This window comes from Mustela erminea, chromosome 19 (genome assembly GCF_009829155.1).
Source record: "Mustela erminea isolate mMusErm1 chromosome 19, mMusErm1.Pri, whole genome shotgun sequence".
Taxonomy (NCBI): domain Eukaryota; kingdom Metazoa; phylum Chordata; class Mammalia; order Carnivora; family Mustelidae; genus Mustela; species Mustela erminea.
Window position 1 is genome coordinate 30,819,135 of NC_045632.1, and position 25,033 is coordinate 30,844,167.

At 45.5% G+C, this 25,033-nt stretch overlaps 1 protein-coding gene and 1 long non-coding RNA gene across 10 annotated transcripts in view; one reads left to right on the forward strand and one right to left on the reverse strand.

Moving 5' to 3' along the window:
* The window catches only part of CHD9 (chromodomain helicase DNA binding protein 9), a 222,748-nt gene that overhangs the window by 32,065 nt on the left and 165,650 nt on the right, over nucleotides 1–25,033 (forward strand). For 5 of the 9 annotated variants that reach the window (XM_032325862.1, XM_032325868.1, XM_032325867.1 and 2 more), the window contains exon 1: nucleotides 22,285–22,365. The exons of 1 other annotated variant lie outside the window; for it this stretch is intronic. The gene's annotated coding sequence lies outside the window, so the exon portion shown is untranslated. Of the gene's footprint in view, nucleotides 1–21,615; nucleotides 21,708–22,284; nucleotides 22,366–22,532; nucleotides 22,607–25,033 lie in introns of those variants that run through there. 3 more of the 9 variants (XM_032325865.1, XM_032325863.1, XM_032325866.1) reach the window with 3 other exon arrangements.
* On the reverse strand, nucleotides 1,037–20,937 carry LOC116579914. Its single transcript, XR_004281455.1, has 4 exons — nucleotides 20,825–20,937; nucleotides 8,029–8,269; nucleotides 6,977–7,106; nucleotides 1,037–3,150 (listed from the first exon to the last, which is right to left on the reverse strand). It is a non-coding gene; the product is annotated as an uncharacterized LOC116579914 (long non-coding RNA).

Below are 25,033 nucleotides of genomic sequence, written 5' to 3' on the forward strand. Positions count from 1 at the left end.
GAATGAGTGAATGAATGAATGATTTGTGTGTGAATGAGTGAATGAGTGAACAAACCCATGCTATTTTGTCATTTTATTTTTCATTTTGGAGTCAATTATTTTTTCAGTTTTCGGGTTTCAAACTTTTCTCTGAGCCTGGGAGGCCTGAGATTTCATGCCCAAACACCTGCAGGATAAAACATTCCTAAAGGTCCAAAACAATGTTTCATTGCCTTCTCCTTTATCTCTTAAAACACCAACATCCACCACGAGCCGCCTGCCTCAAATGAGGCTGTTTGGCAACGAGGCAGGAGGCTCATCAAAACAAAACAAAACGAGAAATTCCTGGCAGCTTGACTGTAGCGATTTTTCCAGCCGTGTACATGGGCGTCCAGGTCCAGCGCACCTCATTACGGGCGCACGGAGTGTCTGACAGATGTGCGACAGGCCCGAACCCCTGGCTCTTACTCCTCTTTCCAGACTGGGGTGCGGCAGATAAGGGCATGGCTCAGGAGCCATCCCTCCTCATCCAGCGTCTGTGGCTCAGTTCCCAGAGCCGAGCCAAGCGGGTAATTATAGCTTCCCTCTGCGGCGTGCGGGGCAGGAGGCTGATTTAGGAAAGGAAGCCTGCTTTCTGTCTCCAGTCTGGCTCTGACTCACGGAACCAGGGAGTCCCAGAAGCGCTACCCGCAGAGGGCGGTGAGCAGCTGGGGGGTGGGAGGTGAGGGTGGCCAGGCGAGCCAAGCTGAAAGCCCCGAGAAGGAGGAAACTCCCCGCTTGGCCTGGAAGAACCTGCAGCTGGAGCCGGAGGAAGTGAGGTTCAGAGCAGCTGCTGTTCCAGCAAAGGCACGGCCAGGGCTGCCCCCGTGCAAGGGGGCCCCCCGGCCATGTGGGGACGTCAAATAAAATGGGCTAGTGATTCTCATATTCAGAATTAATTGGGGGGGGTGGGGGAAACCCCGAATCGCCACTGGAAGGAAGGCTGCCTTTGTATGAGATGCCGGTGGCTTTGGTTACTTTGCCGGGGATTGGTGGGGGGGGGCGGGGCGGGGTTGGGTTGATGGAGTCTGGAGTGATGAGCTCTCTGCTCATTTGCTTTCCCTCTTTGGCAAGAGAGGCGGCTAATTAGGTCTTTACAAGCCACAGAGGCAGACTGACCTGGGAGTGGCGTCAGCTACAGGGAGGGTAACAGGCCACTGGGGGAGGGATTTTGATGCCACCCTAGGTGGGTCACCGGAGGTCATTTGCCCCTCCTCCTGTCTCCAGCAGCTTCTCCTTCCTCCCCTGACAGGCAGCCAGACCTGACAGACAGCCAGCCAGAGACAACTTGACCTCCTCCTGCAGGCCCTGCGGGCCAGGAGATTCCGGTTCCCATCCCTCCCCCTTCCCGCTGAGTCACCCCCCTCCCAGTCAGGTGATCCTCCCCTGGGCCCTTCAGAGAGCACCTTGACCTATATTGCAAACTCTCCATTACAGCAGATTCTCATTGTCCTGAGAGAGGGCCTGCCAGGCCAGTGGGCACAGAGCCCGAGTGTCGCTGGGGGCAGCCCCAGGCTGCAGACAAGGCACCCGGGCAGGGGGAGGGGGGTCGTCCCACTCCAAGAACCAGAACAGCACCAGACAGGCCTGAAAATGGAAAGTCGGGCAGGCGGCTGGAGGCTGTGTGTGCAGGGCAGAGGCAAAAAGGGGTGGCGAGACTTAGCTGGGAAAGCTGACAGCCACTGGGAGACACGCTTCTTCCCCTCCTGCGCTGGGCTCTGTGGCTCCGGGCCAGGCCCTGACTGAGCAGACTGCTGGGGACCAGAGGTGGGGGACAGACATAGTCTCTCTCCAGGGCTGAGTGACGTCACTGCCCACAAGGAAGGGGAGAGGTGGGAAACAGTGCAAATGGTAGCATGAACTTTGATGACTCATCCAGATCACCCCCTTTGAGAAAATGTTCCTCCCAATGGGGAACACATTCTTGTCCCCAGATTATCCACAAAATGGCCTCTACTGACTTTGTCTATGGGTTCTTTGTGCCGTGGTTGCCTGGGCAGTCTTTGTGTCCTCTGGGTGTGGGGGTAACAGCGGGGGGTGGGGGGGAGCTGTAGGAAAGCATTAAAAGGGAACTGTTCAGAATCAAACGTTAAGCCTCATCCTTGGGCATCAAGCCTGTACAAAGCGGTATTAAGTGAAAATTGCAGTTCCTGTCGAATTAGAAAGGGCACTGAACTTGGAGTCATTCTTCAAAGCCTGACTTTACCAGCGAGTAGCTCTGTGACCTCGGCAAGTCACTCTAAGCCTCAGTCCCCAATCTGTCTTAATGGGTGTATAAATAAAACCACATTAGATCAGGTGCCATGTGTAAAAATATTCTATCAATTATACAGAATGATGCGTAGCTATGTGACATTCTCTAGGTTGTTAAGCCCCTCCCCACTCCCCATCTGAGAGGATGGTTTTACTTGTTGGATGTCCCAGGCATAGAAGAGCCTGCCCCTGTTTACAAACATAGATAGAAAACCATAGCCCCAGCTCAAGTAGGGTCTACCAAGTCTAACAGCCCATGTAGTGTGTTTGCCCATCACCCACAGATTACTTGTACATCGTTTTCTTCTTTTAGATCAAGAAAAGCTATGCATGTATCATGACTTGGATAAAAACCTGCAGAGCGGAGCCAAGTCCTGTTTTTAAATCAGAATGTAAACGTATGAAGTTGCTGCCTGGTGCACAGCAGAGACTAGTCGTCAGAGTTGGGGCTTGTGAGCTGGATAGAAGGACAAAGGGTCGAAGAGGGATGGAGTGGAGGGAGAAACGAAGGAAGTTCAGTGACTATAGGAGTAGAGCTGGAATTACCAGGAAGCTCATTATGCTCGAACTTCAGGACGTTTCACTTACATGTATCCCTTCCAAGTCCTGGCCTCTCATTTTGAATTCATGTATTCCTTTCCTAAGGAGAGCCCCCAGTATTGAGAGCCCCCCCACCGCCCGCCCCCCTACCTCCAAACCTGGATCTGCCCCCTTTTCGGTAGGTCTCCAAGAGACCTAATCCTTGTTCATGCTCAGGATTCATAAGCGCAAAAGAAATGCAAGTGGTGTAGGGGCTGTGGTATCTTCAGGTCATCTCCACCATAAACTCCGGGCCTGCAATTTGCAGGAAGATCCATATCTTCCTGGGCAAGAACAGCACTGTAAGGAATGGGATGTAGAAAGAGGGTAGAGGTCAGCAATGTGCAGAATTACAGGACCAGTTCCAGCTTCCAGAATCCCCCTCTGGTAGACCCAGGACTCTTCCGTTTCCTGGCTTGAATCTGATTGCACGGCTTGGAGTAGAGGATAATGGCTTGCAATCTGGAATTCTCTCAGTAGTCCTGACTACTCTTTCCGGAGTCTTCTTCACTAACCAGCTGCCGTGGCCTTGGAGTTACTTAACCTCTCTGGGCCGACCATGGAAGATAATGGCAGGTGATTGCACAGCAACTCGCTGAAACACTGCCTCGTCCACCACTGTATTCCCCTGAGTACAATGTCTAGTAATTATGGTTTTATGTTAAGAGCACAAATTTACATAGTGCTTGCAGATGGACGAACTGAAGTGCAGAGCTGTTAGAAGCATTTCCCCCAGATTATCCAGCTAGAAAGTGGCAGAGCTGTGATTCAGAATCAAGCAGTCTGGCTCCAGAGTCCCCCTTTCCCAATCACTATGCCCCATATGCTCAATAAATAACAAAATCAATAGACTTTGCTTTTTAGAACAGTTTTAGACTTACAGAAGAATTGAGCAGATCACACAGAGAGTTGGATGAATGAAGTAAAACAGCAAATGGAGAGTCCCTTGATTGAGATCGTGATTCATTACCTAGGGTACGTGGGAATGGAGCTCATGCTTGTGAGGTCTCTGCGTGCACAGGATTTCAGACAGATTGCCCCATCTAATTCTCAGAGCAGCCTCATTAAGTAGGGAGCATTCATCCTATCTTGCAATGAAAAAGCTAAGGCTCAGAGAGGCCCCAGGGCTTGCCCTACATCACACAGCAGATGAAGGGCTAAGTCTAAAACATTCTGATATGTCTGACCCTCAAGAACACATTTGCCCTTCTGACATCAGCAGCAGCAGCAGCAAAAGATATTTTGTCTCATGTTTATTAACCTCATACTACTCTCTAGTGCCTTATAGTTTCAAAAATACTTTGTATCTACTTTGTCTTTTGGTCCTCCCTACTGCCCAGAAAAGTAGGTAAGGCAGTGATCATGATTCCATTTGATAAATGAAGCTACTCAGACTTCAAAAATTAAGGTCATATGATGGGGGTGCCTGGATGGCCCAGTCTGCCTTTGACTCAGGCCATGATCTCAGGGTCCTGGGATCGAGCCCCATGCTGGGCTCCCTGCTCTGCAGGGAGTCTGCTTCTCCCTCTCCCTCTCCTCTCTGTGTGTCCACTCTCTCTCTCTAATAAATAAATAAAATCTTAAAAAAAAATTAAGGTCCTATGTTAAGTGTTGAGGTAGAGTCAGAAAAGAAACACAAATCTGTTGACTCTTTTTTTTTTTTTTTTTTTTTAAAGATTTAATTTATTAGAGAAAGCAGAGAGGGAGAAGCAGGCTCCCCACAAAGCAGGGAGCCCGATGACGTGGGGCTCAATCCCAGGACCCTAGAATCATGACATGGGCTGAAGGCAGTGTTCAACAGACTGAGCCACCCAGGTGCCCCCAAATCTGTTGATTCTTAACCTACTCTGTGTTCCTCCCTTCTCACGGAAGCGTCCCTCCTATCATATACCAGTTCATGGTACGTCCATTCTTGCTAAGCCCACACAGAGGAAATACCTTCCTTGTTAGATAGAAGTCCTCAAGGGGCTGCCCCTCCTTCCAGGAGTCTACCAAGAGAATTTTTCCAAAATCCAAGCTTCGATTGCTGAAATGGCCTGTTTCTCAGTGCTGACCCCACTTCCGCTCAGCATGTTGGCCTGTTAGATCAGCACCCAGAGCGCATACACTTGGCCGGCCTGAATCTGAGCTGGTCTGGGATCCACCAGGCAATTTACACGCTGATCTTGGTGCCCAGTTAGAACACTTGAACCAGAAGTTCAGGTTTCATAATGTTTGTATTTGGGAAATAAAACGAAGTTTCCCAAGTGTGCTGGTCAAAGAATTCAAAGAAGCAGAGTGAAAAGGTATAAATACCAGCAAAAAAAACCCACCCCACAATAAATAGCTCTTTCCCCAAGGACGGCTGGAACATGTAGTGCTGCGGGCTTAAGTAGCAGGGAACACCCACTGCTTCATTTTCAAATTAGGTTTTACTACGTGCATTTACTAGGACACAGTTCAGATGAAGAACTGGGCTCCATCACTGTTAGCTCAGAGGAAAAGAAGAAAGGTTCATGATCTAGTTAAAGGTACAATGCCACACTACACACACACACACACACACGCCCATGCACACTCACCACCATCACACCCCACACCTTACCCATGGTGTGGGTATACTGTTGCATTTGGGGGGGAAGAAAAGTCATCTTGCTTAGTGTCCTGCTTCCCAGATGGGCTACCCTACATCTATTCTAGATTTTCTTTTTAAAAAGAAGACTATGTTTCATCTCTGAGAGTATTTAAGAAAGGAAATGTATATATGTTCATTCCAAAATGTGTGTACATAAAGGAAAGACAGTGTCCAAACTTTTGAGGTCCCTTCCAGCTTTTAAGTATTCAGCCACTCTTGTCATCAAGAAGTGCTACTTTGTGTGTGTGTGTGTGTGTGTGTGTGTGTGTGTGTTTATTAAAGATTTTATTTATCAGAGAGAGAAGGAGAAAGCACGGTTGCGTAAGCAGGGGGAGTGGCAGGCAGATGGAGAAGCAGGTTCCCTGCTGAGCAGGGAGCCCAATGCTGGTTGCAGTCCCAGGACCCTGGGATCATGACCCTAGCCGAAGGCAGACACTCAACCAACTGAGCCACTCAGGCATCCCTACTTTGTGTCTGTTGATTGTTGAAGTTAATTGTCACCCTGAGGCTTGGGCCTGACCAGTTCATTTATTTAACAAATCTTCAGTGAGCATTTAACACAGACCAGGCACCACCATGGCGCTGAAGACATAAGGCAGACAGAAAGCCTTACCCCATGGAGCTTATGTGCTAGTGAGGGTAGAGGAGAAAAGTTAGTAGAATATGATAAGTGTATCGTCTCACATAAGTGATAAAGGAGAAGAATGAAGCAGGGAAGGCACTAGGGAATGTGGGATGGAGGGGGGAGGGTCACAATTTTAAGGTGGTTAGGGACAGCCTCACTGAGAAAGTACTGTCTGAACAAAGTCCTGGAGGAGGGAATGATACAGAGGTGGCCCTTTGGGTCAAGTAAATAAGCCCTATGGCACTAATTTGAGAGGAAGCCCTTTTAAATCTCCAGATGTCCTTTTCACTTACTAATCACGATCCCTAAAATTCTGTTAATGATCATACACACTTCTACGTTAAAAGGCTAAAGTAAAAATAGACAGTTACCAACTTCAGAAAGCATTGTGTGAATTTACCTGATACTTTTGTAAATACTAAAGAGAGAGGAGGGCAAGGTGATTGGACCAGAGGAGGTGTGTGTGGAGGTAACAGATTTGGGGAAGTGTGGAGAGGAAGTAAGAACCTGCTGGGAGAACGTGGATTGTCACTGCCAGGAGAGCAGGACTGGATCCCTTTCCTGTCTCCTTCCGCGATCACATGGCCCCCCATCCCGGGAATGGTCCTGGGGCCCTCCTCCTGCTCCTTCTCACCGTGGTGGTGAGTGAGGTGGCCTGGGATTCAGGAACAGACTGATGTGGGGTTTAATAATGCAGCTTCTGAGGGGCTTGGAGCATTTGGCGTTGTGCTGTAACTAGGGACACATGGGAAAGCGGCTCTGGGACTTGTAACTCTATTAGTCTATGGTTAATTTAACAGCCCGCGGAAAATAAATGAGTCAGGAAACTGTGAACGTTTCCTCTTTAGTCAGTGCAGGAAAGCAGCATCATTTATGATGACACCCACCTCATCTTTTGAAATGAGATTGTCCCCTATCGCTGTGTCCTAAGTTTACCATGGTTGCCATAAGCTCAGTCCTCAAAACTGCTTCTGTAGCCGTAAGCTATAGAAGACCGTGGGTCACAAACTCCAACACCTAGAGGGAACAGACAGCAGTGGGCACAAGTAGTGGGGACCAGTGGGGACTACAACAAATGGGAGAGCACATGCCTCCCTTCAGCTCCTGGGGATGTGATCAACTGAGTTGGAGAGCTCAGTGTTGCTAGAATTTCTCAGTCTCAATAGAAGGTGGAAATCCAGATTTTTAGACAGGACCTTCTGATTTTTAAATGTTGGCAACTCTCTGCCTGCCTCTCCGCCTGCTTGTGATCTCTGTCTGCCAAATAAATAAATAAAATAAAAAACAAAAAATAAATGTTGGCAACTAATTCAAGATAGTGGGATACACTGTGCAGGCCAATTTTTTTTCTTTTTTCTTTTTTCTTTTTTAAGATTTTATTCATTTATTTGACAGGGATCACAAGCAGGCAGAGAGGCAGGCAGAGAGAGAGGGGGAAGCAGGCTCCCTGCTAAGCAGAGAGCTGGATGCAGGGCTTGATCCCAGGACCCTAAGATCATGACCTGAGCTGAAGGCAGAGGCTTAACCCACTGAGCCACCCAGGCGCCCCACTCCCCTTTTTTTTAAAAAAAGATTTTATTTATTTATTAGAGAGAGAGAGATCACAAGCAGAGAGGCAGGCAGAGAGAGAGGGGGAATATGTAGGCTAATTTCTTAATCTCTACTACAAAACAGATAATTTTGGTGCCTTGTGGAACATGATAGGAAAGGTGGGCAAAGGTGGGACATCTGATCAACCTGACAGTTTGAGAAGGTACATTTTTCAGGGAGTTGACTTCTGCCAAGTGGACCCCTTTATCAAGGTTCACCTTCATCTATTTAACCCAATGGGTTATTCTGGAAAAACTAATTCCATCTGAGTAGTCCTAGTGCAGGGAGAAAATGCTAAGCTGAGAAGCCACAGGCTTTGGTCCAAATGTTGGTTCTCGCACAAACTCACTGTGCAAACTTGGTAGGTCTCAGCCTCTCAGGGTTTCATCTCTTCATCTGCAGAATGAGGGGCTGGATTTAAGGGTTTTCAAAGTATGTCCCTCCAAGCCCAGGAAGACTTCAGAAATGCCTGTGCCTGTGAGGGGTGGGGAAGGTTGGAAGGATCCCAGGGCTTGCAGAAAGACAGTTCAGCCTTTGTTCTGTTTTCTCTTTGGGGCTTCTGCTTTTTCTGTGTTTTACATCTTGAGATTCTGCCAAAAATAAAAAAAAATTAAACTTCTTGAAGAAAGAGTTTTCCTGCTTTCGAAAAAGCTTCAAAAAAGCTTCAAAAAAGCTTCAAAATCGCCGAATTAGTTTATCAGCTCTAGTATAAAGCGTTATCAGTAGAGGTTTGCACTATGGAGGGCTGCTGCTCTCACCAGGATAGTTCTTTCCTCCCTTTGCCTACCACTGCTTGTCTGGTTACAGTTGCCGCTGCTGGCTCCAACCTTGGGCATAAATCAAATCAACAGGTAGCCAACAAATATTAGAGGGGAGAGTCTGACACATTACCCAACTCAATAGCTTGCTTGGGGGGGTTTTTCTTTCTTGGTTTTGGTGAACAGATGTGTGCTTTTTGTGATATTATCTTGATCGTGTACAATACAGTCGTATTTGCTACTGAAAAACTTTCCCTGCTTCACACGATTTGGCAAATACATCAACCTTTCACAAGTTTGAAAATCACTCAGCTGACTTTCAAAAATGAGCCATAATTTACTGATAACCTAATAGGTACTAACTTTGTGGATATCACCACTAAGCTTCAGATTATTAACCCTGCAAAGGAGATATTTTTGTTTCTGTTTTACTGATGAATCAGGAAGCTAAGGGGAGATAAGGTTCAAGATTTACCTGGATCACACAGGTTTTCAACCCATACCTGTCCCAGCAAATTCTCAGCCAGATAATCTACCGAAGGTTGTTTCTAGCCTTGAGAAATTAGGAGGCAGGGGTTCTGGGTGTTTTAAGCTGTCCTAGGATCAACTGCAAAACTGCTGTCAATTTTCCAACTTCCCAGAGCCTCTCATCTACTGAAAACCTTGAGTGGAAGCTTGTTGAACTCACAATTACTCAAGTTTGCTGTCCTAATCTTGACTGACAGGAGAGTCTCTGAATTTGAATAGTCTCTTCCACGGTCTCAACATCACCATTGGGAAATGAAAAAAATTTAGATCTGGGGGTGGAAATAGACTTTTGGGGATGAATAAGTGGGTTTTTCAGAGTTATTTCTGTGTTTGGCTGAGCCGAGTTTCCCCTGCTGCAAAGGAAATGGCTTTCCCTGTTTGTTGATCTACCTACCGTTCTGGTCTAATGGATTCAGTTTCCCTAGTAGCGGGTGTGTGCCAAGAGTGTGGCACAAGGCAAGCATTGATTGTATACAGTTTTTGTTTTGTTATGTTTTTGTTAAGCACTTTGCTGGGCACATAGTATAACCTAGATTAGTGTTTCTAATTACTGTAACCACTGGAATTTTTTTTTTTCTTAAAAGCTCACCTGCAAGACAGAAGACCAGTAATTTTCCTTTGCACACTGTAACATTTCCAGGGAATGTTTATGAAAAAACAACAATGGAAACAGACACCAGAGGTGTTATGATTCTTGATTCTCATCTTATGGGCAGGAAAAAAATTGCTGATCATTTATTCTCTTGGCCCAGTGGCAGAGCCTGGACTATAACTCAAATATTTCTACTTCTAATCATGTGTCCTCTCCATTTTATTAGAGTCATTTGGCTTTTCTTACTGGAGGGGAAACCGATGGACTTTCAGCATTGACCTCGTTTATGTTAACATTTCTGATGGTGATTTTTGAAAAATAAAGGAAAAAAGACTCTTTCTTAATTGAATGGCTTGATGCAAAAAACCGTTTTTCCATTAAAAAAAAAAAGTGGAGGTCCCAATCATAAATAAGGTCTTAAAAGTTTAGAGTTTGCCATTACGAAAACTATGGGCAACTGGGGCGCCTGGGTGGCCCAGTGGGTTAAGCCACTTAAGGCTCAGGTCATGATCTCAGGGTCCTCCTGGGATGGAACCCCGAATTGGACTCTCTACTCAGCGGGGAGCCTGCTTCTTCCCGCCCCACCCCCCCACCATCTGCCTCTCTGCCTACTTGTGATCCCTCTCTCTCTGTCAAATAAATAAAACCTTAAAAAAAATATGGGCAACTGTTTCTGAACCTACTACTACCTGGCCTCTGATTCCTCCAGAGAAGAGAATGAAATTTGGATAGTTCCCTCTTCTGGGAGCATTGTTTTTTGTTTGCTCTGATACTTGATTGCTTGATTGCCAGCGACTTCTAGAGCTAAGTGAAGGGGTTTGTGTGTGTAGCTTTCTTTTTTGAAGGAAAAAAGGTGTGCGCTGGAACTTGCTCCCTCTGCTAGGAGGTTTTCAGAGCAGATCCTAAGAGATGCACCTCGATTACTTGGATGCCTTTTCTCTTTCCTTACAGGTTCATTTTTCAAATGGTTTGTGCCTAATTCTGCCCCTCTGTGATAATGAGCCCTGTATTTAAAAGATACAGTGTCGTCTGAAGAACACTTTGGGTTGCCCTAGACAGAGGTGACCCTGTCACCTAGAGGATGAGACCTTGGTAGTCAGGTAACCATTCAGTTCCATGTCACTTACAGCCCTTCTTTGCTGCCTTGGTGACACAAGTAGTTATACAAAGAGCTTTTCAAACATGCTAATACCGGAGACTCATCACCCATCATTCAGGGCAAGATCTAAGCAAAGGTCATTTTTAAGTTTCCCAGGTGATTTTTTTTTTTTTAAAGATTGTATTTATTTATTTGAGAGAGAGAAAGAGAGCACAAGCAGCAGGGAGGAGCAGAGGAAGAGGGAGAAGCTGGTTCCCTGAGGGCTCGATCCCAGGACCTTGAGATCATGACCTGAGCCGGAGGCAGATACTTAACTGACTGAGCCACCCAGGTGCTCCTCCCAGGTGATTCTAATACACAGAAAGATTTGAGAATCTGTGATAGAGGCTTCCAGTGTCTTGTTCAAAACCAGATGGGATAATCCCCAGTGACAGCAATTTATTCTGTTAGCACATTATAGGTATGTTGGGTCAACAGTTCGTTCCGTAATAAAATACCTACTTACTGAGCACCTGTGTTCTAGGTGCTGAGAATTCTTCCAGGAGCAGCAAGACAGCCTGTCTCTGCCAACAGATGCTTGCTTTCTACTGGGTGGAGACAAATTAAATAAACACGCAAACAGGACAGTGATACGTGTTAAGAAGGAAGCAGACTGTGACTAGGGGGTCAAGGAAGGCCTCTCTGAGAAGCCATTTCTGCAGGACCTAAGGGGAACCAGGGATAAGGCAGAGGGAATAGAAGGTGAAAAGGTCCCGAGACAAGGAGGGTGGTGTGTTTGAGGAAGAGAAAAGACTGCAGTCACTTTCTTTTATCTAGAAAGAGGAGGGGCAGTCAGTGAGCCAGCCCAACATTTCAGAGAGTTCACACAGATCACTCAGTATGCTGTTTTTGGTTTTTTGGGTTTTTTTTAAAGATTTTATTTATTTATTTGACAGACACAAGTAGGCAGGCAGGCAGAGAGAGCGGGGGAAGCAGGCTCCCCGCTGAGCAGAGAGCCCGATGCGGGGCTCTATCCCAGGACCCTGAGATCATGACCTGAGCTTTAGGTTAAAGGCAAAGGCTTTAACCCACTGAGCCACCCAGGTGCCCCCCACTCAGTATGTTCTTGCCAAATAGGACACATTCTGCCAAGGAAACACAAAGAGAAGTATCCTCCAGGAGCCAGGGTACTGTGTGTTGGACAGAGAGGGCTCCACGGTATTAGCCAAAAATTGCTGAGTATGAGAAAAAAATTCCGCAGTCCTACATGCCGCTGAGATAAGCTATGAAAAGGAAAAAATTTCAATTGTACATTTGATATCCAGAGGATCTGGCCTCATTCTTCACTCTTGTGTCTTGTTGCTAACCATCACCTGAGTGCGCCCTGTCGGCGTGGCAGAACTCGCCTCGTTTCAGAACACATCCGGTTCTCTGACAACAGTATTTTTGGGGTCTCTACCTAACTGAACTTTCTGGAAGACAGAATGTTTGTCTGATATGTGGAAGGCTGGAGACATCAACTGTGTGCCCATAGGAGACCTAACTATTCCTATGACTTTCTTGTGTTAAGAAACACAGACCTGGGGGCACCTGGGTGGCTCAGTGGGTTAAGCCGCTGCCTTCGGCTCGGGTCATGATCTCAGGGTCCTGGGATCGAGTCCCACATCGGGCTCTCTGCTCAGCAGGGAGCCTGCTTCCCTCTCTCTCTCTCTGCCTGCCTCTCTACCTACTTGTGATCTCTCTCTGTCAAATAAATAAATAAAATCTTTAAAAAAAAAAAAAAACTTAAAAAAAAAAAAAAAAGAAACACAGACCGGCTCCCATCCTCGTTTTCACACAAGACTTCTACGTAAATTGTGCAAGCTAACTAACTTCTTAACACCTAATGGCAAGCAGAGAAAAGAGCTGCACTAGTTTATTTTTAAAGTTTGCCTGCTTGCTCACTTGCTCGCTCGCTTGCTTATTTATTTATTTATTTATTTATTTATTTATTTATTTTAGTAATCTCTACACCCACCATGGGACCCAAACTCGTGACCCCGAGATCAAGAGTCCCATGTTTCACAGACTGAGCCAGCCAAGCACCCCAACACTGATTTTTAGCAAAACTTTTTGAGGTCTCTCTGCTATTAAATTTAAATTGTCTTTTCAATCATATAACCTGGAATTAATTTTCAGGGTTGACATGTCGTTACTCAGCCTCCATAAAACAAACCATGGGGTTCAATGCAAAGAAAATAACTATAATTAATATATATCCTCAACCCAAACGTCCAAGAATTCCAATAATTTCCAAATGCTTTTGCATAAGAGATCATAATGACGCCTTGATAAAATAGAAGTACTTTAAAAGATGATCTTAATGGGAATGATAGCCCTTCTTAAATTCTTATGAGGCAAGGGAAAGCTTACCCAGTTATTTAAAGAAAAAAAAAGATTATGGCAATTGTTAAAGGATTTCTTTTATTTCTAACAATGTGAGTTTTATAAGCTCTTCCCATGGCATAAGTAGGACCATGAAACTCGGCTAGTGGGATCATGGAAAGATGGTGACATCATAGTCGTGGCTAGTACGGATGGAGCAAAACAAGTCAAGAAAAATTCAGAGGGAACCTGGTACAAGTTTCTCTTTTTTGGAGCTTAAACAAGACAAGATGGATTTAAATTGCATCAGGATGGTTTTTTCTTGAAATAAGATGTCCCTAATGCCTATAAAGCAAACTAGTTGATTAGACATCTTAAAGTCTCTGGTTTCCACCAATCCTTCGGTTATATGGTACAGATCACACATGGTTTTTTTTTTTAAGCACAACAATTATGATACCTGTAAATGAAGGTTAAGTATTACCAAAGTTAATAAAAATAATTAGTGGGTATTTACATCACAGAATGTGATGGCCATGAGGCCGGAGGACCATCTCTGTCTCGTTCATTGTCTTCCCAGCACCCAGCCCTGGGCCTGACACTTCATAGACACTCTTGGAATATTTGTTGAATGAACTCATTTTTCAAGTAGCAGCTGCATTGCACGCATTTGATCTCTCCAGACTTGATTTAGAAGTAATTCCTCCAGGAGTGCTTACCTTCCCCAAAGAGAAGCAGACTCACAAAGGAAGGGAAGGAGATGCTCAAGGAAGAGCAAGGAAAACAGCGAAACCTCTTTTCTCCTGAAGACCTTTTAAGATTAGGACAAGCAACTGTTTGTGAAAGCAGACCAGTGGAAGATCTGAACTGTCAGGCGAGATCGTGCTTTGAAATATATTCCTGGCTAAACACGGGAATAAACTAGATCAAATTTACAGGCCCTACGATCTGTCCCAGATTAAACAGATAGGCCTCAAGAGCAGGAGTGTGAAAATTGGCTGCCTGGCTGAACATATCCTTTGGATATTGTTATTAGCAGCAGCCTCCAGATTTGAAAACAGTGCGAAACTCGCTTTCAAATGAGCTTTGAGGTGCTTTAAGCTACGGCTGAAAGCTTACCTACCCTTCTTTTCTATTTGCTTGAACAAGAGCCTGAAAAGAAGGTTAAAGAGCTTTCTAGTGATGTCCTTCACTCCTGCCCTAAAAAGAACCTCTGTTCTTCACTGAGTTAAGGAGATTTCACAACTCCCAGAGGATAATGTGAAGTTAGTTTTTGCTCACTGCTGAACCAACTAAAGTTCCTCTCAGATTCTTTTCCTGGACTGGAAAAGTGTCTGACCCCTTCAAGCTACTACTCATTATTGCAGAAAGGTGGACATTATGTTATAGTCTATAATATCAGGGGGCATAAAATATTTAAATAAAAATTTAAATCAACATAAAATGAGTGAAAAGTTAAAAAAGCATACCATAGCATTTAGAAGTACTTATCATCGGTCTGTGAAAGAACATTTTCTTTAGTGCCTCAGCCTGTAAGTGAATGTTGCTAAAGATGAGCGAGAAGATATTTTATACACATATTTTTCATATTTATTATATGACACATTTATTATTAATAATTTATTACTTATATAGGGATATATAAACATCTCTTGTAATTGACACTGCACCCAGCCTCGTACAGATATATAGTGTAGGTATTTAAATGCATGTAAATTAAGTAAATTATACTAAAGTCACAATACTGACAAGCACAATATGAGAAATAACAGTGCCACTGTCAGCAATCTTCAGACTTAAAAAATTATTCGCTGCTTAACTAATTTGATAAAAGTAAGTAAAATGTATCTGTTCCTGGCATGCCTGGGGGGCTCAGTCCGTTAAGCGTCTATCTTGGGCACAGGTTATGATCCTGGAGTCCCAGGATCAAGCCCCGTATCAGGCTCCCTGCTCAGCAGGGAGTCTGCTTCTCCCTCTACTGCTCCCCCTGCTCATGCTCTCTCTGTCAAATAAATAAGTAAAATATTAAATATATATATATATATATCTGTTCCTTTTGTCTCAACATGTGTTCATACATATGGTTAAGTGAATATATATACACACAGTCCATATATATGGATTTAATGTATATAATACTTATATAACAAAGTTGGAAGTTGCTGGCTAGGCATCACTTTTTAAAATAGCTTTATTGAGGTAGTATTCACTTACCGTAGAATTCACACTTCATTGCTGATGTGCAGCCATCACCACAAACTAATTTTAGAACATTTTCATCACCCCCCAAAAGTACTATTAGCAATCACTTTCCATTCTTCATCCCCTTTCCTCCAACCCAGACCTTGGCAACCACTAATCTACTTTCTGTCTTTGTAGACTTGCTTATTCTGGACTTCTTACATAAATGGAATCCTACAACACGTCGTCTTTTTTATTTGGCTTTGATCTCCCTGCATGTTTTCAAGGTTTAGCCATATTGTAGCATGTATCAGGACCTAATCTTTTTTTTTTTTTTAACATTTTTTTTAACGGTCTTTTTTAAAATAAAGATTTTATTGATCTATTGGAGAGAGAGAGGGAGAGAAAAATCACAAGTAGGCAGACCAGCAGGCTGGGCAGGGTGGGGTGAGGAAGCAGGCTTCCTGCTGAGCAGAGAGCCAGATGCTGGGCTCAATCCTAGGACCCTGAGATCATGACCTGAGCCAAAGGCAGAGGCTTAACCCACTGAGCCACCGAGGCACCCCCTAATCTTCCTTTATGGCTGAATAATAGTCCAGTGTGTGGAGAAACCATTTTTGGTTATCCATCAGTTGACGGACATTTGGTTTATTTCCATTTGGGGGCCGTGATGAATAATGGTTGCCATGAACATTTGTGTCCAAGTTTTTATGTGAACCTGTTTTCATTTGGGGGGCTGCTGGGTCATCAAATAACTGTGTAATTTTTTGAAGAACTGTTTTCTGAAATGACTACACCATTTCACATGTCTACTAGCAATCTAAGAGGGTTCTGACTTCTCCACGTGCTCCCCAACACTTGTTATTGCCTGCCTTCTTTATGAGAGCTATCCTAATGGATGTGAAGTGGTATCTCAGGGTGGTTTTGAGTTGTGTTTCTCTAAGAACTAATGCTGTTGTGCATCTTGTGCATATTGGCTGTTTGTCCATCTTCACTGGAGAAATGTCATTTGGAGTATTCAAAAATACTTTGCCTATTTTTACATTGGGTTATTTGTCTTTTTATTATTGAGTTGTAAGAAGTCTTTGTACGTTCTTGATCCTGGACCCTTATCAGATGTGTGATTTGCAAATATTTTCTCATTCTGTCGGTATCTTTGCATTTTCTTAACAGTATCCTTTGAGTCACAGAAGTTTTTCTATGTTGATGTTCAATATATCAATATTTTCTTTGGTTTCTTTATTTTTAACAAAGCTCAATTTATATTTCTTTTTTTTTTTTAAGATTTTATTTATTTATTTGACAGATAGAGATCACAAGTAGGCAGAGAGGCAGGCAGAGAGAGAGAGAGGCGGAAGCAGACTCCCCGCCAAGCAGAGAGCCCGATGGGGGACTCGATCCCAGGACCCTGAGATCATGACCTGAGCCGAAGGCAGCGGCTTAACCCACTGAGCCACCCAGGCACCCCATCAATTTATATTTCTTTTTGTTCTTTATGCCATGGTATCATGTACTATACATAGAACCACTGCCTAACCCAAAGTCCTGAAGATTTACTCCTATGTTTTCTTCTTAGAGCTTTATGGTTTTACCTCTTAACATTTAGGTCCATGATCCCTTTTGATTTATTTTTTTTCTGAATGGTATAAGTTAGGGATCCAGCTTCATTCTCTAGCATTTGTATCTCTAGTAGTCTCCTTGATTTACATCTTAGCACTCTTTTGAAAATGATTTGACCAAAAAAAAAAAAAAAAGAAAGAAAGAAAGAAAGAAAGAGAAAATAAATTGACCATGAATATAAAAGTTTACTTCTGGACTCTCAGTTCTATTCCATTGATCTATAGGTCTATCCTTATGCCAGTTCACAGTGTCTGGATTACTATAGCATTGTAGTAAGTTTTGAATCAGGAAGCATGAGTCCTTCAACTTTCTTTCTTTTTTATGAAGTATTAAAAAAATTATTTCTTTTGTTGTTCTTTGTTTTTTAAGTAACCTCCGTCCCCAATGGAGGGCTCAACCTCACAACCCTGAGATCAAGAGTCACATGCTCTATGGACTGAGCCAGCCAGGTGCTCCAAAGGATTTTTTTTTTTTTTAATCCAGTGTAGTTAACACACAGTGTTGTGTTCATTTTGGTCTTTTTTTTTTTTTTTTCAAGGATATTTTGACTATTCCATGAGTGTCACTTTAGGAGGTCTCACTGAGATAGGGTCTACTGCTTAGTTTTGCAGTTCTAGGCCTTTGAAAAAATTATTGAGGTGCAATTAACATATTGGTTTTAGGTATACAACATAATGATTCAGTATTTGTATATATTGGGAAATGATCACAGAAAGTCTAATTAACATCCATCACCATACATAATTACAAACACTTTTCCTCTTGGGATGAGAACTTTTAAGATTTATTCTCTTAGCAATTTTCAAATATGCAATGCAGTATTATTAACTAGAATCACCATGCTGTACATTACATCCCATGGCTTATTCTGTAACTGGAAGTTTATATCCTTTGCCTTTTTTTTAAAGATTTATTTATTTGAGAGAGAGAGAGAATACTAATGGGAGGGGGAGAAGGAGAGGGAGAGAGAACCCCAAGCCGACTCCGTGCTGAAGGCCGAGCCTGACATAGGGCTTGATTTCACAACCCTGAGATCACAATCTGAGCTGAAACCAAGAGATGGCTGCTCAACACACTGCACTACCCAGGCGCCCTGGAAGTTTGTGTCTTTTGACCCTCTTCACCCATTTTCCCCACCCACTTCCCCCTCCTCTGGTAGTCGGTTTTCTGTATATATGAGCTTAGCGGGGCTTTTTTTTTTTTTTTTTTTAAGATTTCACATATAAGTGAGATCATGTGGTATTTGTCTTTCTCTGTCCGACTTCACTTAGCCTAATACCCTCAAGGTCCATGTATTGTTGCAATGGCAAGATTTCATTCCTTTTTATGGATGAATAATATCCCATTGTATATACATACCACATTGCCTTTATCTGTTTCTCCATTAATAGACACTTAGGTAGGGGTACCTGGCTGGCTCAGTCAGAAGAGTGTCCATTTGACTCTTGACCTCAAGGTCACGAGTTCAAGCCCCACACTGGGTATAGAGATTTCGTAAGTAAGTAAATAAACTTAAAAAAAAAAAGTTACACTTGGGTTGTGTCCATGTCTTGGCTATTGTAAATAATGCTACAGTGAACGGTGGTTGGGGGCAGGGTGCAGATATCTTTTCAAGCTAAAGGTTTTGTTTTCTTCAGATTAAAAACCCAGAAGAGGAATTGCTGGCTCATTTGGTAGTTCTATTTTGAATTTTTGAGGAACCTCCATACTGTTTTCTATAGTGGCTGCACCAATTTACATTTCCATTGACAGTGCACAAGGGTTCCCTTTTCTCTGTTACTCTCAACACTTACTTCTTGTCTGATAATAGCCATTCTAACAGGTCTGAGGTGAATTTTAGGATCTTGAGTATATCAGTTTCCCACAAAAGTGAACAGAGCACTGGTTCCTATTCCTCACTTGCTAGAAAATGTCATTCAATGTATGCGTTTTGGGATATTCCTTTTTTGGTGTCCTTACCCAAAATGCCCGTGGGGCAGTTCCCCCTTCTTTTTTTTTTTTTTAATTATTATTTATTTATTTGAGAGAGAGTAGAGAGAGCATGAGAGGGGAGAAGTTCAGAGGGAGAAGCAGACACCCCACAGAGCTGGGGGCCCAATGTGGGACTCAATCCCGGGACTCCAGGATCATGACCTGAGCCAAAGGCAGTTGCTTAACCAACTGAGCCACCCAGGTGCCCACAGTTCCCCCTTCTAAGATGCCAAATTCCTAACCAGGAGGTTGCTTGCTAAATATGGAATTCAAAACTACTGCTTAAAGGAGGAATGTAATGTAATGGTTAAGAGTTTCAGGCTTTAGGATCAGCCAGCTCTAAGTTTGAATCCTACCTCTGCCACTCAGTGATTGTGTAACCTGTGGAGCAAGATTTTGGACCCTATTCATCTGTACAGTGGGAAAAATCAGCCCTTCCTTATAGAATGGTTGTGAAGTAAAGTGAAATAATAAATGTAAACCCTTAACACACCACCAAGGACTGATGGTAGCTGTTGGGCTTGTGGAATGTTTCCTTCAGAGTGTGGAGAACCACTCTTTGTCTTAGCACAGGCTTTGTGGTGCCTTGAATCATTGTGTCTGCAAATACAGGACCTTTTTGGTTTGAAAGGCAATGGATAGAACTGCTGGAGCCAGTTTTACTCTAGAGTGGGATAGAGGGACCTGGAGAGCATTGCCACCACCTACCTGCCTCTGGATATTCCATTGCCTGAAGGAAATGGTAGGCCAGTGTTGCTAGATTTTGTTGTTGATGATAATTGACTTTTGTTCATTTAAACTGCAGAGGGTAGGGGCCACCTGGTTGGTTCAGTCAGAAGAGCATGGAGGTCTTGACATCAGGGTCATCAGTTCAAGCCCCACATGGGGTGTAGAGATTACTTAAATAAAACTTTAAAAAAAATAATTAAAATAAATTGCAGAGGGTAGTATTTGCTGATCCAGCCTCTTAATTCTGGGATTTAGAGCCATCCTTTGCAATAACTTCTTCAGAGTCCATATATGCAGAAACCTCAGTGACTGAGAATACCATTGAGATTTAAAGAAATAAGTTGACCAGTCAAAATAGACATCACAAAAAGTCATGCACTTCAGCCATAAGAGAATCCTACAGAAAATTTTTACTCAAAACCTGAGAGTCACGGGGGCCTGGGTGGCTCAGTGGGTTAAGCCTCTGCCTTCAGCTCAGGTCATGATCTCAGGGTCCTGGGATTAAGCCCCGCATCGGTCTCTCTGCTCAGTGGGGAACCTACTTCCCTTCCTCTCTCTCTGCCTGCTTCTCTGCCTACTTGTGATCTCTCTGTCAAATAAATAAAATCTTAAAAAAAAAAAAAAGACAACCCCGAGTCTAAACTAATAAAAGTTTATCAGTGTGTATTCATAGTAGAATAGAAGCAGAAAGAAAGAAAGAAAAGAAAAAGGAAGGAAGGAAGGAGACTATTAGGTGGAAAAATAGAGAAATGCCAATCCAGTAATGAGGAATAAGACATAGAAAAAGATGGATGGAAGTTTAAAATAATAACAGCTTTCTAGAGACCATTTTTCATTAGGGCAAACAGGTCTACATACTTCTGAGGGCATTCTTGATCATAATAGAATACAATAATGCCCATAATGATGCTCTTTAAGCACCAAGTATAAGTAATGTTCAAAGACTCAAGAAAAGGTGAATTTTCTTGGGGAGAAACGTTCTGAAAAAGTAGCTAAAGTTTTAGACAAAATATGGAATGTCTTATTCTCTAACATCTCTAAATGAGCTGTTACTGGCCTTAAATTTGATTCAACAGGTTGAATTTGCAAACAGAAGCAGTATTCAAATAAGAAGTAGTGTAGGGAGCTCCGGGGTGAACTGTTTCTGTGCATTCTTATCCTAGTATGTGGTTATTATTAAGTATCCTTGAGAGGAATCAAAGCTGTAATTGTAACTTCTTTCTCAGCAGGGTTCCCTCCCAGCCCTTTCCATATCTGAGCTAAATAGACTTGTGTTGATCCATCCTGGAGGGCCTGCATGGGGGCATATAAAGAAAGAAATTACCTGGTAAACTAGCACTCTGTATACCGCAGCCATTACCCTCTGGTCAGGCATAAACAAGCACAGTGACATTGCTCTATGCTTCTTTGTGGAGTCTGAAATTCAAGTTTTCTGTCCACTGTAAGATGAATGCTAAATGTCACCCACAATGGATTTGAAACTGTAAAGTTTCCAACAAACATAAGGTAGACAGACTGAAGTCCTAGCATCCCATTATTTTGTCTATCTCTCATTCTCGCTTTAATCAGGTATTAAAGCCAGACCAGAGTCTGAAAGGCATCCGTAGAATTTTAGAGCTGGAAGGCTTTTAGGAAATTTGTCCAGCCTCTTCGTTTTACAGAAGGAAAAACCGAGGCCCTGGGACATGTTATGATTTAATGTAGGTCACACAGTTAATTAGAGACAGAGCGAGTGGGAACCCAGGTGTCCCCACACCTTCGTTGGACAGTGGTTTTCTAGTAGGCCACCTGCTCCTAGACCAGTGTCCCCCCTCCTTTCCTCCCTCCCCCCCCCCCCGTTTGTTCTTTCTTTCCCTTCATAGCTGTGCAAATCAGAACGTGGGCCTGAACATCGGAAAGACTAGGTGTCAGCCCCAGCTCTCCACCACTTGAGGTGCGCGCTCGCTCGCTCTCTGCATCAGGACTTGGGGCTGGGTCTCTCCTAAGCCTGGCGCCTTCTCCATGGCAGGTGCTTAGCACCTGGGCTGAATCGCTGCATCATCGCGGCGCCACTCTCCTTGCTCCGGATTTTACAGCACAGGCGTGTGTCACGGCGGTGTCAGAGCGTAAGGAGGACGCGGGTCCGAATCCACGCCTTTGAAAAGGGAGGCTCAGGACACCGTCTCGGTTCCCGGCTGGCTCCGGGCTGGCGAAGAGATGCCCAGCGCGTGAGTGACCTCGGCGCCGACCCCGCCACTGGTCAGCTCGCGGCCGGGGCGTGCCTGCCGGGCCTGACGTGGCGGCGGGGCCGCGGGGAGGGGAGAGGCCGTCGCGAGGGCGCGGCCTGACGTGGCGGCCGCGGCGGGGCGGCGGGGCGGCGAGGGGAGCCCGGGCCACTGCACTGCCCCGCGCTCCGGCCAGAGGGCGCCCGGCCCCAACACTTCCCCGCCCCGAGGCCGCCCGGGGCTCCAGCAGTAACCGCACCGGCGATTGGGTCGGCGGCGCGGCGGGGCCATGTTGGAGCGGGGCGACGACCCCGCCTCCCGCCGCCCTCCGTCCCGGGTCGGGCCGGGCCGCGAGGCAAGGGGAGCGGGGAGAGGGATCCTCCCTCCCGGGTCGCCCGACGCGGCAGGAGCGGCGGCGGGAGCGGCCGCAGTCACAGCCGCCCCTCTGAGTCCCGGCCAATCAGCGGCGCGGGCACAAATATGCAAATGGCGCGCCGGTGCTGCCGGAGTGCCGCTCGCAGGGGCTGGTGGGGTCGCGCTGGGGGAGTGAACTGGGCCAATCAGGCGGGTGCGTGGCGGCGCGGGGGAGGCGGTGCCCCTTCACTCCTCCCTCCTCTCCCTCCCGGCCCCGCGCTGACAGGGGGGCCTGGCCGCGCCGCCGGTAAGTGCCGCCGCCGCCCGCCGTTGCCACCCGCCGCCCCAGGCGTTGGGAGGAAGCCCGGGGGCACCGCGGGGCAGCGGCCGCTGCTCAACTGGTGGGGAGAGGCGGGGGCGGGTTCTGTCAGCCGGGTGGTCGCCTGAGGCCGCCCCCGCCCGGCCAGCCGCGCGTGTCAGTCTCGGTCGAGGCGGGGGGCGGCGGGGGCGCCTCAGTCATGGCGAAGCCCGAGAGCCAGCGAGCGGCGGTGAGTACGTGCCGCCGCCGCCGCCGCTCGGCCCGGGGGGTCGGGGCAGGCCGGGCCGCGCCGCCGCCGGCGGCGGAGGTGAGGGGCCCGCGCCCGGGGACGGCGGGGAGGCTGGGGAGGGGGCGCTGCCCGCACGTGCGGCCCAGCCCGCCCGCGGCCCGCCCCGCGCCTGTCATGGCTGCGGGCTGCTGCCCCCGCCCCCCCGGCCCGCAGACCCTGGGGTCGGGACCTGGCCGCCGCGCCTGTTGCGTCGGGCGGAGGTGAGGGCAGGGTGGGCAGGGCCCCGCTTCCCCGCCCCGCGCGAGGTCGGGGCCTCCCGGTCCGCCCGCTTCCCTCCCGAGGGTCGGGCTTCCCTCCATCCTGCAGCCTCTTCCCCCGCCCGCCTGCTTTCTCGCCTCCGTGACTCATGACAGGGCGTCCCGCGCGAGCGCTGGGTGTCCCCGAGCCCGGGACGCCCCCGGCGCTTTCCCGGGCCTTGCCTGCCGGGTTACGAGCGCTCTGCCTTCCCTGTGATCCTTCGCCCAGAGGGGCAGCCCCGAGGGTCTCTCCACGTCTGCAGCGGGGCCGGGACCCCGCGGCTGCTGCCGCTTTCTTGGGCTCTGGGTGTGGGACGTGATGGGTGGTTCCAAGGCTGTCTTCGCGGACATCCATCCCCAAGCCAAGCACGACCCGGAAAGCCTGGGTGTCTTACTGGCCTGTCGTCGCAGTCGCCAGCTCAGAGTGCTTTCTGTTTGTTCCTTTTTTGGTTCTGTTTTGCCTTTATTTTTTTCTTTTCTTTTTTCTTTTTTTTTTTTTTTTTTAAGAAAAATAAAACTTTTCGGAACAAAGTAGACAAAAAGTTTCTTAAATTGTGATATTAACAGTGTTACATAGCTACTTTCCTGGGAGTCTGGGATTTGACACTACTGTGACTTTTCTCCATTATGTGAAATAACTACCTAAGGATTGCCCCGTACTAAATAAAGTTTATTTTCATTAATAAAATCACTATCACAATTTAGTTTCTCAGTTTTGCATGCTACTTTTCACCTTTTCCTTTTCTCTGATTTCAAACTCCAGTTCTACTTAACCGACTAGGATCTTGAACAGAAAAAAGGGCTTACCTCGTGTAATGTTACTCTACCTAAACTGTGCATAATTGTACAGGTACTTTTTTAAAAGAAGGGCTAGGTCTGCAAACACTTAAATGTACAGCAGGTACTTATCCCGTGGGGGTGGGGATTCCACATTGCAGAGGGAGGGAGGGTGTGTGTGTGCGCACGCACGTGTGTGTGTGTGCACGAGTGTGTGTTTTAGTTTTGGGGGCAGGGGGTTTCAGTGCAAAAGGATGAACATAGTGTTTCTTCATTTCTGTTAGATTTACAGAACTTGAAATTAAGTGGGACTTTGTGCTAATAGCAGGGAGCCTTCCATACGATAGATATTGGATAAATATTTGCTCTAAGCAAGTTAAACATGAATTCTGTATCTTCCAAGACTGTGTCTGCTTTATTGCTTAGACACTTCACATTAAGTATAGTGTTCTACAACCTTTAGCAGCTTGGTGAGTTTCCTGTAAACTATAGGTAACATAATATAGACATGATATGCTTGCGGGGGGGGGGGGGGGAAGTAGTTGCCTCTCAGATTTGATTGATACATCTTTGTCATTCTCGACAGTTTCAGGAGAGTGGGTGTTGTAAAGTTAAAAAACAAAAACCTTGTGATTGACTAACTAGGAGAAGATGATGTCCTAAGGACATAAGAAATAGCATTAGGGAAAATGTGCTGTGTAACTGGTAAAACCTTCTGGAAGAAGTTCTGATTGGAGAGAGTCAGAACTTTGTCACTTTACTCAGTGTATAGCTATAGTCAGATTTCTTAACTTCTGTGAACCCAAGTTTTCTTGAATCTGAATATCCCATTAGATCGGTCCTTTGAAATATAAGTTATATCTGGTTTTAGGTATAAAAAAAGGCAGAGGTTTTGAAACAAACAGTGGTAAGCTGGCCTTACCCTAAAAGAACCTTTTTAAAAGAATAAGCTCAAGTGGGCAGGTATGAATAAAGAAAGCAGTATTAAAGAAAAAAAAAAAAACTCATGACAAGATTAGATTAATAAAATCCTAAAATTTTGAACTTGGAAGTATCTTTAGAGACTTGTTAACTCCAAATCCCATTTCTAATGTAACTGAATACCTTCTATAAGACATTAAACTAGACTGGCAGTTTACCTATGGAAACCAGGTAGAACTAAAGGAAGGGCTTACTGTATAAATTTAGGGTGTAGGAACTGGAGAAGCATTACAGACTTAGAGGTAAAATTCATTGTAGTTTCAGTAGTAAAATAAAAATTTTGGTACATGTGAAGATTTTAGATACCCTGAAGGGTTATATGTGTTAATCACTCATATAAATGTAGTGGAAGAAAAAGTCAGTGAAATAGTTA